The sequence below is a fragment of the Melanotaenia boesemani genome, chromosome 3, assembly GCF_017639745.1.
Source record: "Melanotaenia boesemani isolate fMelBoe1 chromosome 3, fMelBoe1.pri, whole genome shotgun sequence".
In the NCBI taxonomy this organism is placed as follows: domain Eukaryota; kingdom Metazoa; phylum Chordata; class Actinopteri; order Atheriniformes; family Melanotaeniidae; genus Melanotaenia; species Melanotaenia boesemani.
The window spans coordinates 40,644,569-40,653,107 of record NC_055684.1 but is presented as its reverse complement, the minus strand read 5'-3'; positions in this window follow the sequence as shown (position 1 = coordinate 40,653,107).

The window sequence follows — 8,539 nt, the reverse complement described above, 5'->3', positions numbered from 1 at the left end:
TCAGCCCTGGTTCTGGTCTTGTGTCAGTCCTGGTTCTGGTCAAGTATCAGTCCTGGTTCTGGTCCATTATCAGTCCGGGTTCTGGGCTAGTATCAGTCCTGGTTCTGGTTTAGTATCAGTCCTGGTTCTGGTCTAGTGTCAGTACTGGTTCTGGTCAAGTATCAGTCCTGGTTCTGGTCCATTATCAGTCCTGTTTCTGGTCTAGTATCAGCCCAGGTTCTGGTCTAGTATCAGTCCTGGTTCTGGTCTAGTATCAGTCCTGGTTCTGGTCTAGTAACAGTCCTGGTTCTGTTTTAGTATCAGTCCTGGTTCTGGTCTAGTATCAGCCCTGGTTCTGGTCTAGTATCAGTCCTGGTTCTGGTCCATTATCAGTCCTGGTTTTGGTCTAGTATCAATCCGGGTTCTGGTCTAGTGTCAGTCCTGGTTCTGGCCTAGTGTCAGTCCTGGTTCTGGTCAAGTATCAGTCCTGTTTCTGGTCAAGTATCAGTCCTGGTTCTGGTCTAGTGTCAGTCCTGGTTCTTGTGGATCTCAGTGCTGCGTTTGATACTGTAGATCCCAGAATCCTGTTGCACAGTTTGGAAAACTGGGCTGGGCTTCCTGGAGCGTTCCTTAACTGGTTCAGGTCCTATTTAGAAGGTCGGAGTTATTTTGTTCTGATCGGCAACTGTGAATCCGAGCAAGTTGCCATGACTCACCTGAACAGAGGCCAGAGTCAGGCCAGCGGTCCCAAGACCCAGGCCACCAGCCCCCCCGTAGGTAACAGACCCCGACAGGAGATGTAGGTCCAGAGGGGAGTAAACCTCCCCCCTGGAAGACGACCCGCCAGCGGCTTAGGGCGCCCCCGTCCTCCGCCGGCCCCGAAGGGCGTCACAGGCCCGGAGCAGCCACCCAACCCAGGCACGCCACGAACCCCCCCAGGGGCCAGCCACCAGCCCAAGGGGCCACTTTCCTCTTTCTGAGTGGGAGGGGGGCGAGGCGAAGGAAGGGAACCCCAGGCCCACGCCCCCGACACCCGGCCAGGGCGCCCCCCAGAGGACACGTCCTAACCCCTGCAAACACACACACCCTTTTTTTTTTTTTTTTTTTTCCTTCCAGCCACTCACACACCCTCTCACACACCTCTATACACAAACACCTCAAAACGTGCACATACCTCCACACACACACCTCAGGCACATACCTATAAACACACACACCGGTGCCTCCATACACACACATGGAAACTTTCATACACACCCTGGTTCTGGTCTAGTATCAGTACTGGTTCTGGTCCATTATCAGCCCTGGTTCTGGTCAAGTATCAGTCCTGGTTCTGGTCTAGTGTCAGTCCTGGTTCTGGTCTAGTATCAGTCCTGGTTCTGGTCTAGTATCAGCCCAGGTTCTGGTCTAGTATCAGTCCTGGTTCTGGTCCATTATCAGTCCTGGTTCTGGTCTAGTAACAGTCCTGGTTCTGGTCTAGTATCAGTCCTGGTTCTGGTCCATTATCAGTCCTGTTTCTGGTCTAGTATCAGCCCAGGTTCTGGTCTAGTGTCAGTCCTGGTTCTGGTCAAGTATCAGTCCTGGTTCTGGTCCATTATCAGTCCTGGTTCTGGTCTAGTATCAGTCCTGGTTCTGGTTTAGTATCAGTCCTGGTTCTGGTCTAGTGTCAGTCCTGGTTCTGGTCAAGTATCAGTCCTGGTTCTGGTCCATTATCAGTCCTGGTTCTGGTCTAGTAACAGTCCTGGTTCTGATCTAGTATCAGTCCTGGTTCTGGTCCATATTCAGTCCTGTTTCTGGTGTAGTATCAGTCCTGGTTCTGGTCTAGTGTCAGTCCTGGTTCTGGTCAAGTATCAGTCCTGGTTCTGGTCCATTATCAGTCCTGGTTCTGGGCTAGTATCAGTCCTGGTTCTGGTTTCGTATCAGTCCTGGTTCTGGTCTAGTGTCAGTACTGGTTCTGGTCAAGTATCAGTCCTGGTTCTGGTCCATTATCAGTCCTGTTTCTGGTCTAGTATCAGCCCAGGTTCTGGTCTAGTGTCAGTCCTGGTTCTGGTCAAGTATCAGTCCTGGTTCTGGTCCATTATCAGTCCTGGTTCTGGTCTAGTATCAGTCCTGGTTCTGGTTTAGTATCAGTCCTGGTTCTGGTCTAGTGTCAGTCCTGGTTCTGGTCAAGTATCAGTCCTGGTTCTGGTCCATTATCAGTCCTGGTTCTGGTCTAGTATCAGTCCTGGTTCTGATTTAGTATCAGTCCTGGTTCTGGTCCATTATCAGTCCTGTTTCTGGTGTAGTATCAGCCCTGGTTCTGGTCTTGTGTCAGTCCTGGTTCTGGTCAAGTATCAGTCCTGGTTCTGGTCCATTATCAGTCCGGGTTCTGGGCTAGTATCAGTCCTGGTTCTGGTTTAGTATCAGTCCTGGTTCTGGTCTAGTGTCAGTACTGGTTCTGGTCAAGTATCAGTCCTGGTTCTGGTCCATTATCAGTCCTGTTTCTGGTCTAGTATCAGCCCAGGTTCTGGTCTAGTATCAGTCCTGGTTCTGGTCTAGTATCAGTCCTGGTTCTGGTCTAGTAACAGTCCTGGTTCTGTTTTAGTATCAGTCCTGGTTCTGGTCTAGTATCAGCCCTGGTTCTGGTCTAGTATCAGTCCTGGTTCTGGTCCATTATCAGTCCTGGTTTTGGTCTAGTATCAATCCGGGTTCTGGTCTAGTGTCAGTCCTGGTTCTGGCCTAGTGTCAGTCCTGGTTCTGGTCAAGTATCAGTCCTGTTTCTGGTCAAGTATCAGTCCTGGTTCTGGTCTAGTGTCAGTCCTGGTTCTTGTGGATCTCAGTGCTGCGTTTGATACTGTAGATCCCAGAATCCTGTTGCACAGTTTGGAAAACTGGGCTGGGCTTCCTGGAGCGTTCCTTAACTGGTTCAGGTCCTATTTAGAAGGTCGGAGTTATTTTGTTCTGATCGGCAACTGTGAATCCGAGCAAGTTGCCATGACTTGTGCAGTCCCCCAGGGGTCAGTCCTTGGACCTCTTCTGTTCAACTTGGATATGCTAGGATATGCTTCACCAAACCTAGACACTTTTCAATCCAGGCTAAAAACATTTCTTTACTCATGCGCCTATGCATGAAATCTGCGCGCTGAATTTTTAACTGACAATGCTTTTAATCATTTTAATTTAATTTACGATTTTCTTGTAGTTTTCTTCTGATTCTTTGCACCCCGCTATAATACTTTTAATGTTTTATTTAAAGCACTTTAAATTGTCTTGTACATGAAATGTGCTAAGCTAATAAACTTGCCTTGCATTGCCATGCCCTTGAAAGTGCTCAAGACCCAAATGGAGGGCTCCAGCCCCCCCTAAGTGCTCCAAGCCCCATGGCATGGAAGCACCCAGAAGCTCATTTTCACTGCTCCCCCACTCCCATCCCCCTCTTAGCAGTGTTAAAATTTCAGCCTTGTCTCAGGACTACCCGAGCACCAGTTACACCCCCCCCCTTTCTCCCTTTCTTATCAGACCTGCTTTTAGATTATGAACTGTCATGGACCCTGAGATCCTCTGGTATCTCACCCCCGTTAGCATGCTCGTTAGCCCCGTTAGCATGCTCGTTAGCCCCGTTAGCATGCTCGTTCGCCCTACTTGTAAGTTGTCAGAGGTTCTTCTGCTGTGCGCTGATCTCTGCATCGCTTGTTATAAAGTGAGCACTGAAGTGTTTGAGGGCTGTTAGACGTGTGACGTTTAATATTACACGAGGATTCTATAATCAAACAGCAGGAGTAGAAAAAATAGCAAATCTACAAATAGGACAATAATGCTGCAAATTTTTGATGAATGTGATTAAAAGATCATAGAAATGCAGACTCTCATTGCCATTGTCTGCTAGTGAAAGGTCAAGTAGGTCTAGTTGTGGAAGGAAAACAGAGCTGGAACAAATACAACAGAAGTCTCGATGTCTTTATGGTAAAGCAGTCAGATTGCTTTCCATGACAAAGGTGCCATGAAAAGGAAATTTCATTGGTGTATGAGAAAGCACACACTGGGGAATGATTCTGAAGGCCAACAGAAGGCTTTAAGATGGTTAAAACCGTAATTATAAACTATGTTTTCCCTGTTGGTACCTCAGGATGGATTGGAGGAATTCTGCAAAAGCCATTTAATCCTAACTCACTTTTCTCTGCTCTATGGATCGGTGCCAGAGAAAGAAAGAGTCGTGTTGACTAACTGCCTTTCTTCTCCACCTCTACCTCAATGTCTATCTTCCTCCATCCTATTTTCTTGCTTTCGGAAGGTTTTTCCAGGAACCACTAAACAGAACCTGGTGGAAACATACACACTTTTGAATAAATTGATTTCTCTGCTGCTTTTTCATGGGTGGCTGTGCTTACCACGGTGCATCCACGGCCCAGCATCCACGCACACATACATGATTCATCAGTAAATTGAAATTACACAGTGGGCTCTTCAGCTATAACTGGAAAAGAGCCTGGGGTCCTCAGTGTTGATCATTTCTTCTTTCATCCTGATATGGGGTTCTTGTGGAAATTTAATTAGTTTTTGTTGTGACTGGAATCTTCCATGAAACCAGTTTGCTGTGTTTACAGCACTAAATAAGTATCAGAATTCAGACAACTTTCCTGAATTTGTGATTAAGTGAATTAAAAAGAAAAAGATTAGAACTTTGATGACTTTCATTTCTGACTTTCTACTAACTGATTCCAGCATTTCGAATCTCTCAGGCAGGGATACCTTGTGCAACATGTAGCATCCTCCATGCATTACATTCATGGTAGGCAAGGGATCACGAGACCTCTTAGACCTGGGTCCTGCAGATTTTAGATGTTTCCCTGGTGCAACACACCTAATTCGAATGTAGAAGTCTCAAGTTCTGCATCTTCATGACTCATTTGTTATGTTAAGCTGGAAACATGTAAAACCTGCAGGACACTGGACTACAAGGTCCAGAGATAGCGATCACTATGGCACACCTTCACTTAACCCACTATTGCTAAAGTGGTGGTAGAAACACTTCAGGAGGTACGTGACAAAATAGAAAAATAACAAAAATGGTGTCCATATAAAATGGAAATGTGGTTGAAGCATGGTTGAAATTTGACTGAAATGTGGTTGAAACATGGTTTAAGTGCAATTGAAGCGGAAAAACCTAAAACCTAAAATGGAAAACCTAATATCTGTGATGGCAGTTTTTGCCATAAAGTAGATAAACTGGAAACAGACCTTGTTAAACAAGTTGTGGGAAAACATGAAGATTGATTTTTTCCTCAATTTTAAGGTTTTAAATGTTAGGAAATAATTTAAAAGCACTCGGTTTTTACCAGGCCTTGAAATTAAATAAATATGACCTCAGATAAACAACATGACATATTGCATAGGAATGCCATCTTTACTGAACAAAAACTGTCAAAAAGCATCCCCTTCATACCCAGTAGAAGCACTTTTCACAGCAATAATTTTCTCTTTCAGGGTTGTGAAGAAAAAAAAACTCATTCTATAACATTGCTTCATTTTATTGTGATTTACAGGTAGTTGCACGGCTCTCTTAAGATCCTGCAAAGCGTTTCAATCAGGTTAAAATTGGGACTTTGCAACACTTTGGTTCCTGCTTGTAGATCTTCCTGTTGTAGCACCTAGTTTCAGACAGCTGACCTTACATGTACTGTGGTATCTATCCAGATGAGTTCATGGTCCACTCAGTGACTGCAAGGTGTTCGGATCATCATCCCTCCATCACAGTTTTTAACCGTTGCTATGAAGTGTTTGATTTACATCAAACATGGTGACATTTATTCTCACCAACATGTCCTGTTTGGTCTGGTCTGTCCAGAGGAGCTTGTTCCAGAATCTGGCGGTTTGTTCAGACGTAACTTTGCCAACCTAAGCTGTGGTGCGATGTTCTTTCTCCTGCAACCCCTCCCAACAAGTTCAGTCTTTTTCTAACTTGACTGTTGTAAACTTTAACATTTAACCTGCTAACTGAGGCCTGGAGGGTCTGAGATGCAGCTCATGGACTATTTTGCAGCTTTTGTGACCTGCAGATTTTCCAATATTTCCTGCTTTAACACACCTGACTCAAATGAAATAGATTCAACAGCCTATTAAGTATTGCATAATGACTCATCAAATTGAGTCAGGTGGTTTTAGAGCAGGGACACATCAAAAACCTGCAGGATTGTGGCCCTTGAGGAGCAGAGCTGGGAACCCCTGATCTAAAATATGCAGGGCAGGGGGTCCCAAGGACCTGGATTGGGAAACACTGGCATAGGTTAACTTTGGGATGAACCCCTGTCCTGGGAAGATTAGCAGCTATCCTTAATGTTTTTTGGTGGCTGGGCCTTTGCCCATGGGGCTCGTTCGGGCTCAGCTCAAAAGGGTGACATGGGTCCCCCCCCTCCTGTGAGCTCACCACCTACAGGAGGGTTTATAGGGGTCGGGTGCAGTGTGAGCTGGGCGGCTGCCAGAGGGGGGGGACCCTGGCGGTCTGACCCTCGGCTGCAGAAGCTAGCTCTAGGGATGTGGAATGTCACTTCTCTGGCGGGGAAGGAGCCCGAGCTGGAGCATGAGGTTGAGCAGTTCCGGCTAGATATAGTTGGACTCACCTCGACGCACAACTTGGGCTCTGGAACCACTGTCCTTGAGAGGGGCTGGACCCTCTTCCATTCTGGAGTTACTCCCGGTGAGAGGCGCCGAGCAGGTGTGGGCATGTTCATTCCCCCCCAACTTGGCGCTTGTACATTGGGGTTTACCCCAGTGGACGAAAGGGTAGCCTCCCTCCGCCTTCAGGTGGGGGGATGGGTCCTGACTGTTGTTTGTGCTTATGCACCAAACAGCAGTTTGAGAGCACTCTTTCCAGGGACTCCATTGTTCTGCTGGGGGACTTCAATGCCCACGTGGACAATGACAGGGAGACCTGGAGGGGCGTGATTGGGAGGAATGGCCCTCCTGATCTGAATCCGAGTGGTGCTTTGTTGATGGACTTCTGTACTCATCATGGATTGTTCATACCGAACACCTTGTTCAGACATAAGAGTGTCCACATGTGCACTTGGCACCAGGACACTCTAGGCCGCAGTTTGATGATTGACTTTTAGTCGTATCGTTGGACACTCGGGTGAAGAGAGGGGCGGAGCTGTCAACTGATCATCACCTGGTGGTGAGTTGGCTCAGATGTTGGGGGATGATGCCGGTCAGGCCTGGCAGACCCAAGCATGTTGTGAGGGTCTGCTGGGAACGTCTGGCGAAGTCCCATCAGAAAGAATTTCAACGCCCATCTCCAGTAGAGTTTAAATGTCCCAGGTGAGGTGGGGACATTGAGCCCAAGTGGGCTGTGTTCCTTGCCTCAATTGTTGAGGCAGCCAATCGGTTGTAAGGTCGTTGGAGTCTGTCATGGCAGAAACTCCCAAACTTGTTTGTGGACACCAGCAGAAAGGGATGCCGTCAAGCAGTAGGAGGAGTCCTATCAGGCCTTTTTGGCCTGTGGGACTCCAGAGGCAGCTGATGGATATCAGCAGGCTAAGCGCAGCTTTGGCGGTCACTAAGGCAAAAACTCGGGCATGGGAGGAGTTTGGAGAGGCCATGGAGAATGACTTGCAGATGGCTTCGAGAAGATTCTGGTCCACCATCCGACGGCTCAGGAGGGGAAAGCAGTTCCCAATCAGTACTGTGTACAGTGGGGATGGGGGCTCCTGACCTTGACTCGGGACGGTGTGGGTCAGTGGAGGGAATACTTTGAAGACCTTCTCAATCACACTAACACGTCTTCCAATGAAGAAGCAGAGTCGGGGGGACCCTGGTGCTGGCTCTCCCATCTCTGGGGCTGAGGTCGCTGAGGTGGTTAAAAAGCTCCTCGGGGGCAGGGCCCCGGAGAGTGAATGAGGTCCACCCAGAGTTCCTTAAGGCTCTGGATACTGTAGGGCTGTCTTGGCTGACACACCTCTGCAGCATCGCGTGGACATTGGGGGCAGTTCCCCTGGACTGGCAGACTGGGGTGGTGGTCCCCCTCTTCAAAAAGGGGGACCGGAGGGTGTGCTCCAACTACAGGGGGATCACACTCTTCAGCCTCCCCGGTAAGGTCTATTCAGGGGTGCTGAAGAGGAGGGTCCATCAGATAGTCGAACCTCGGATTGAGGAGGAGCAGTGTGGTTTTTGTCCCGGTCGTGGAACAATGGCACAGCTCTACACCCTCTTCAGGGTCTTGGACGGGGCATGTGAGTTTGCTCAACCAGTCTACATGTGCTTTGTGGACTTGGAGAAGGCGTTCAACTGTGTCTCCTGAGGACTTCTGTGGGGGGTACTCCGGGAGTATGGAGTGCCGGACCCCTTGTACGACCTGTACGACCTGTATGACCGGTGTCAGAGCTTGGTCCGCATTGCCTTGAACTGTGAGCACAAGTTGTACACAACATGTACTCTGGTAATAAATGTTGGAATTAGAGATTACTACAGATTAATTCCAAGGACGCACAGGCATTACTTATCACATTATGATAATAATATTGATGGACATATTGGCTATAGCAGAGACTGAACCTGAGATCTCTCCAAGCACCAAAGATCAGACAGA